This window comes from Hydra viridissima, unplaced genomic scaffold, assembly GCF_058129835.1.
Source record: "Hydra viridissima isolate aposymbiotic clone 2 unplaced genomic scaffold, HvirCarnegie_v1 scaffold_15, whole genome shotgun sequence".
Classification (NCBI taxonomy): domain Eukaryota; kingdom Metazoa; phylum Cnidaria; class Hydrozoa; order Anthoathecata; family Hydridae; genus Hydra; species Hydra viridissima.
In genome coordinates this window covers 10,088,425-10,095,946 of record NW_028324314.1, presented here as the reverse complement: position 1 = coordinate 10,095,946, position 7,522 = coordinate 10,088,425, and positions in this window count along the sequence as shown.

The following is a 7,522-nucleotide window of genomic DNA, read 5'->3' as shown; positions in this document are numbered from 1 at the left end:
AAGAATATAAAATATCATCTTATTTGAAACATTATTTTTTAAATCTAATATAATCATCTAAAAAGATTGAAGTAATCCAACTAGAATCAGTTTTTCATGGCGAATGTATTTTTAATGTATTTTAAATGTCTAAAAAAATTAATGGTACAATTACGTTACTTTATCCAAATAAGATAAGACTTTGCACTACCTTCCCATCAAATCAAGTAAATAGTCAGAAGAAACTTGTGATGGTTTAAAAATTCAGCTATCTTCTTTTTTCAGATTGATGGGCTCTGTAGATTATGTTTACTTAATTTGTTAACTATAATGTTAACTCAACCCATATTTCAGTAACAAGCCATGTTTTAAGTGGCTTTATATAAGTGAGCATGCTAAATACATAAAAATAAACCTTACTTGGATTTGTTTCTCGAAATATCATCATGTCTCTGTAACAATCTCTGAAACTTCACCGTATCGTTCTCAGCAAACCAAAGCCACAAACAAATTTAGGATGGTGAATCGGCTCAATTTTTATTATTATCTTTTTCTTTTAATGAAAATACATATAAATTTTTCATCCTTTTTAATGAGTACAATAAACATATACATTCTCTTCCTAAACCAAGTTTTATTCGTGATAGAACGATTCCGAGCCCTGCGTAGTAAAATCAAATTTTACTGACGTAAAAACAACTTGAAAGCTATAATTTTTAACAGAGATAAATTTTTCTGTAATATAATTTCTTGGTGTGGGTGATTTTCTTGACCCTCCAACATCTTTAATAAGGTAATAAGATAAACATGTTGAACATCTTGAAAGCCACCATTGTTACTAATCATAATTTTTACGTTAATCTCATATCTTGGTAGTGGTTTTTTGTTAGATCTTCTAGCAGCAATTGTAAGGTAGTAAGGCATGTATTTTGATTATGTTGAAAACTTTCATGGTCACCAAAGAAAATTTTTATGGTAATGTCATCTCTTGATGGAGTTCTGTTAGACCCTATGAGAACAGTTGTAGCATAACGAGATAATTACTTTGAATATAATTATGTAAATCAAAGTCACTTTTGGGTGTTGTAAATTGCATATGATTGAAGTTTAACTTTTTTTCAATCTATTGGAACCTTAAAGAACTTCTTTTGGATTTATATAGAATTCTTATAGACTTGGAAGGTCTGATAAATCTTATTTCCTGAGCTTTCAAGTGTAATTTCTTTGCATTCCTAATTTTCCACTAATGGCGTCTTTTTTGCCCGTTCCAAAGCATAATGGTAGTTTCCTCAAATATAATATAATTATGAAGTCAGGGTTTTCTAAGTGTGGCAATTGAGAGAGATGAGAATGCGTGTGAGTTAATTTTTTAATGGCGATGATTATCTGATAAAAAAATAATTATATATTAAATACCGTTAATGGTATGTTTTCGAAGTAAAAAGTTTATACAAAATTCTCCATAAAAAAGGAGAATTTCCTAAAAATTTCTTACAATTACGTTATCCCCATTAAAAACCTCAAAACCTTCTCTAAAATCCATTTAACAGAAAAACCATAAAACTCGTAAGAATTTCTCAATTGTCGTTTGTCGGCGGATGTTTCCTGACCTCTAATATAAACAATTGATTTTTATCTTGAAGTTCGTTTAAAACTTTTTCTTTTTTTTTAACCTCTGAGTCATGGTTCTCTAAAACAGGTTTTCCCGAATATCTTAAAAGGTGTTTACAAATTTTAAAAACTTAAAGAAAATGATAAAACTTAATGGGTAAAACTTAAAGATAAAACTTAATGGGTAAAACTTAAAGATAAAACTTAATGGGTAAAACTTAAAGATAAAACTTAATGGGTAAAACTTAAAGATAAAACTTAATGGGTAAAACTTGAAGATAATGATAAAACTTAATGAGTAAAAGATAATGATAAAAATAAATGGGTAAAACATAAGGATAATGATTATAAATTTTCTCATCTCCCTTCTCAATTTACTTACGTCTTGTACTTTTATATGAGGTTGTGTATACTATATTTTTTATCACAATACATAAAAAAACAATGAAACTTTGTCTATTCAATTTGCAGTTTAACTTTGATTTTTTTGCTGAACTATGCATATCAGCGTCTTCAAGGAAGTAAAAAAGTTAATTAATGAATGTTATATTTGTCTTGGATTTGAAAACAGTTTTGTAGCATTATTCCTTGGAATTTATGGAGAAAGTGTTTGTATGCCAGAGAGGGTGACTACAGAGAGGCATTGTTATAATTATTAATAAACAAATAAATTAAGCGAGAACTGTGTCAATTAGCTAAGGTATCCTGTCCATTAAATTAGCTCAAAAACTGATTGTTTTATGACTGTGTCAATGTGTCTTACTTTTAGGTGTCACTTTACAATGTTCAATGTGTCTTACTTTTAGGTGAAAAATTGAATCGGTATGGTTTGTCATCAGAAAAGAATATTGTTTGTTTAACAAATGATGGTGCAGTAGTTATGCAAAAAGTAGGCAAATTAATATCGGCTGCTCAGCAGTTCTGTTTGGCCCATGCAATTCATCTTGCAATTGTAGATGTTTTATGTAAAAAAGAAACAACCGAAGAAAGAACCTTTTGCTCAAATGAATCTATAGACTTCGACTCATATTCAGATGCCGAAGAGTACAAAAACTATAGTGCCTTTGAAAATATTTAAAATACATTCGAGGAAGGATTAGTGATGGATTAAGATATACAAGAACAAGAGACAGAAATAGCACATAGTCAAATTGGTCCCCTTATCCAAAAAGTAAGGAAAATTGTGCAAATATTCAAACGTTAACCATTAAAAAATGAGGTACTACAGAGTTATGTAAAGCTCGAATTTCTTAAAGAAGACTTCTTAACTGTAGATTCCAAAACCAGATGGAATAGCCAATTAGAAATCTTCGAACGTTTTTACAAATTAAAGTCATACATTCAAAAATCAAATAAAGATTTAAAACTTAATATAAACTTTACAGAAACTGATTTTGAAACAGTTTCAGCTATTATCTTGGCACTTTTTCTGGTAAAATTAGCCGTTGAATCACTTTGTTGCAAAAATGCAAACTTAATTTCTGCAGTTGCAGCATTGACATGTTTAATAGGCTATGTGAAATTATGGCATCATTAAGCCTAGAATTTATAAGTCCTTTAAAACAACGTATTATTGCAAGAAGTTGTCTAACTTAACTTCTTATTTTCATAAAGGTCTAGAAGATGGTATTAGAAACTCAAACTTATAAAGTTTTAATTATCCACATGTCTCAAAAGCGAGTAATCTCAATTCACTTTTGGGCATTTTAAATCAAGAGGGACACTGCTGTTGAAAAACGAGCCCGAGAAATTCTTCGCTTTGAGGTTAGCGAAGTTTTGATCGACGAATGAAAGAATTCTGGGAAATCAATTAAAAAAGACCTGTACAAGGCCATTTGTAAAAAAATAAATAATAAGGTTGTCGGGAAACAACCACAACGCGCTGGTGATAAAATCAAATGTCTAAAAAAAGTAATGAGTCTCTTCGAAGATGAATTCTTCATGTTTTCATGATTCTTAAATTTACTTACTTTGCTTTAAAAATTTTAAATATTTAATACCGGTTTTAATATCGGTACTCCTGTATTTTATTTTTATAATAACAAAATACCGGTATTGATTTTTTTAACCGGCATAGGATATTCTATTTGTTACATAGTATTAGTCAAATAGTATTTGTATAACGAAAATGACCGTTTTTCAAAAGATATTTGAAAATGAAGCATAAAAACTGCAATCAAAAATTCGCCTCGCCTACCGCAAAAGCAGAAAAAAATGTATTTATTCTTCAATAAAAGAACATCAGAAAATTTAAATAAGTGTAACGCACTGGCTGACTGTTCTTTAAAAACCCTGGTTAGAATCAAAGGGTATTAGGTGCCTTCCACACCTCCTAAGTCTAAGCAGCTGTAAACTTTTACTTAAGCTTTTCACTCGATCAAACAATAGCCAGTCGTATAAAAACTCAAGCATGGAAAGCAAATTGCCGCATTTCGCTAACTGTGTTTTTTACTAAGTCTATAACTACACTACCTATTCGAACCATAAAACCAGAGGGTAAAAATGAGTGCACGATGGTTAAGAGTGAGAGTGCAAAAGATAATGAGGACGCATTAAAATTAAATTATTAGAGGTGAAAAAAAACGAATGAAACAATAATGGCTTTAAAAATGATGACAAAACTACATTTAAGATCACCTGTTATTTCGTGCCTTAAGTCTTGCAGAGTTCTCGGCTTGTAAATATTAATGAAAAATTTGTTTGGACTCAATGAAAACAGTGATTTGTTGCTTTGAAGATTTTCTTAAAACGGTATCTGAAAGTGATAAATGGGATAAATTGAATATTACTTTAATCCCTCAACTGTTTTTTTCTAATCAACTTTTTCTAATATACAGTAACTGCATTGCGAGCCAAAATCTCATTCCGCATCTTTTGTGTCTGGAGATCTTTGAAAACTAAAAGACTCGTTTAGAACTTCAGAACCAATTCATTGATATGGGAGCTTTGCTGTTTCTGCATTAAACATAAAAACGCGATCATGGGAACAACAATGAAGGGAGAAATAGCATTTTTAACTGTTACGGTTTTTTTTTTTTTTAATTTTTTTTACATTTTAAAGGACTCTTTAATTTCAGGTAACTCACAATTGAGACCCGTTGAAGGTATGCTTAAAAAATAAGTTTGGAAATCTACAATAGGCAGGAGGTTAAATAGTTGCTCTACGGCAGCGTTAGAGAAATCAAAAAAGTAGAACATAAACAATTTGGTTTTGAGGTACCCCAATACTTTTAAAATATCAATAGCTTTTAACAACTTTGTAAGTTTCTAACATTTATCCGTTAAACTAACCAGTTTTTAATTAAATTACCGAAAATAGTTGTATTACACAAGTACACACGCAAAAAAAATCATATAGTCTGCATTGTGCTTCTTTGTCAAACGTTTATACTTTCTTTCTGGATTCAACGCCAGAACAGATAAATCAGTTTTGCGGTTCAGAGCAAATCGCTGCTCGATTATTAAACAAATAATCGGAAGGTTCTGAATAGTTGGTCAGTTGGTCCTTACAAGTTGATTGTTTCAGTTCTTAACTCATTCTCATAACTCTGCTTCAACCCAGTGTTTTTTCATCGGAGATTTACAGCAATCTTCTTTGTTCTGGTTTACGAGAATATTGTAACATGTGGCATCGAATTTTAAGCTAGGAACTCAAAGTTTTTGCAGTGATGTTAATAAATTCTCCTTCTGTTCCGCATGTATCCGCCTGCGTCCTTGCTCTCTGATGTGGTCATCGAATGAGCTAGTAAGAAAGAGTCTTCGACTCGTTAAGAGCTCAAAATTATGTGGTAAGCAAGATTAGGATGGATTTTTGCCTAAAACGATGGCGAGAGACACTTTTGGTCAGTAGCAGAAACTGCCTTGAGTTGCTCTGGAGTATAGCTAAATTTCTCGGCTCTGCCTGGTCGTCACATCCTTGCTGGAACGTATACATTGTAGTTAGGTACATTTCTAGAAGCCCTCAATATTTACCTTTGAAACTGAATATTTTGCTCTTGGTTGCGTATACTCAGCTTTTATGTGATCCCCGACCCTAGATTGTGGACAAATTTAAAGTTCACATCAGTTCCACGTTTGTGAGTTATATTATAAAGGAGCTACAATGTATAAGACATTACAACATGATCCTCGTCTCTCGTTAAAAAGCAGATTACGAATGTCTGGCCAGATAATTTAGCAATGCTGCTCAAGTTCTGAGAGACAGTGGTCACTTAAGACTCACCAGTATAGCTCTGTCGAGTCACAACTGATTGCGATTGGTTTAATTTAGTACTATATGTTGAAGATGAACTTGAAGGGATTTTATTAATGTATATAAGAGCACAAGTTTAATATTCTAAACTGTGTTGGTAGTTACATCTATCATGACTGACGGTATTAAAAAAATAAAATCAAGAATACATTCCAGATGGCAGCTCAAGAGATAAAAATATAGAATGCAGACGAAGCGCGAGCTCGTGAGACTTTAGATAAACTTTACAAGAACTTCAAAATACAATCTAAATTTTCAATAGATAAAACTAGTCCAGGTTATGATCCTTAAACAAACTTTCGTATATATTTCGTCTTGAATTATTATAAATGGAGAATTGAAAATTACAAACAAAGTTTGAGAAGAAAGATGCTCGTAACAACTCTGATGATAAAAAAGAAAAGGTCAAAGTTTTAGAACTTTCAACAAAATTCACATTGATTTGTGTAGAGGTTTGGGTAAGGTAGTAGAAACACATAGGGTATTTCAAGTGCGTAGTTCGAAAGTCTCAAAACGTAATACTAAAACCACAATGACAGCACCTTTTTCCTTGTCCGGAAAATTTAGTATACTTCGGCAATTACTAAATTTTTTAAAAGTGACAATTAAAATATTCTGAAGACTTGGCTGGAATAACAATGGAAATGCAGAAACTGAAGGAAGATATACCTTTAGTAGAAGGAAAGATAGAAGAAATGGATCTGTAGGAAACAGTCCTAGATGAAAAGATTGATACACTAAATGACTTTAAAGAAAATTGTGAAGTTGTAGAGAGAAACAGCCTGAAAAGTTCTTCGGAACAAATAAGCGAGTCAGTTTTTTAGAATAGCGCCAAAAGCAATTTCAAATGTATTTGTAATCTATTGCGAGAAAAGTTGCTGCCATCTTCTGCGAAAAGGAGTTCATGCTTAATGCTGTTGTCACAGCGTTTTGCTCTATATTTAGAGTAATTATTGAAGATGCAAAACCTGCTGTTGTGTCCTTGGCAGTTATTCCGCCAACTTCGCCAGCCCCACACATAAATATCGTTGTTAATAGATTCAACCAAAACAACAATGACAAGTTAGAATTATGTGCTCTAAATAATTGTAAAACATGGCTATCTTTGTCACAGACGAATTTTGTGGAGACTCGGAATGTTATTACCAGCAGAATAAACTTTGGATCTATGGCAGGCAAAAGTTCATAGAAGATAGCGCAGCTTTAAAATAAATTTGACAAGTTTGTCCTTGGCGCTGAAGGTAGTTATTAACCTTGGTCTTTTAATTATGATCGGCGACGCTTCGAGCAAGATGGAAAAATTCGTGACTGTTACTAGATTTATCAATACTCAGTTTAAAGAGCAAACAAATGGCTTCAATGCTGCAGGGCACCGCTGCAGGGCACCGCTGCAGGGCACCGCTGCAGGGCACCGCTGCAGGGCACCGCTGCACCAACTTAAAGTTGTTTCCGAATCAGCGCTTAATCTATTTGCCTACTTTCGGCACTGCTGCTTCCAAGGAATACAATCATAGATACAAATGCTGCCTCTTTAAATGCGAAAGCTGATACTGTCTTGCTCCAAGAAGGAATATTGGAAGCCTTTTCTGAAGATGAATCAGAGGAAAATTACTAGAATACATATATTATACATTCTTACATTTTGTCTTGTTGGAGGTGCAAAAAACATCAGTCAATGGT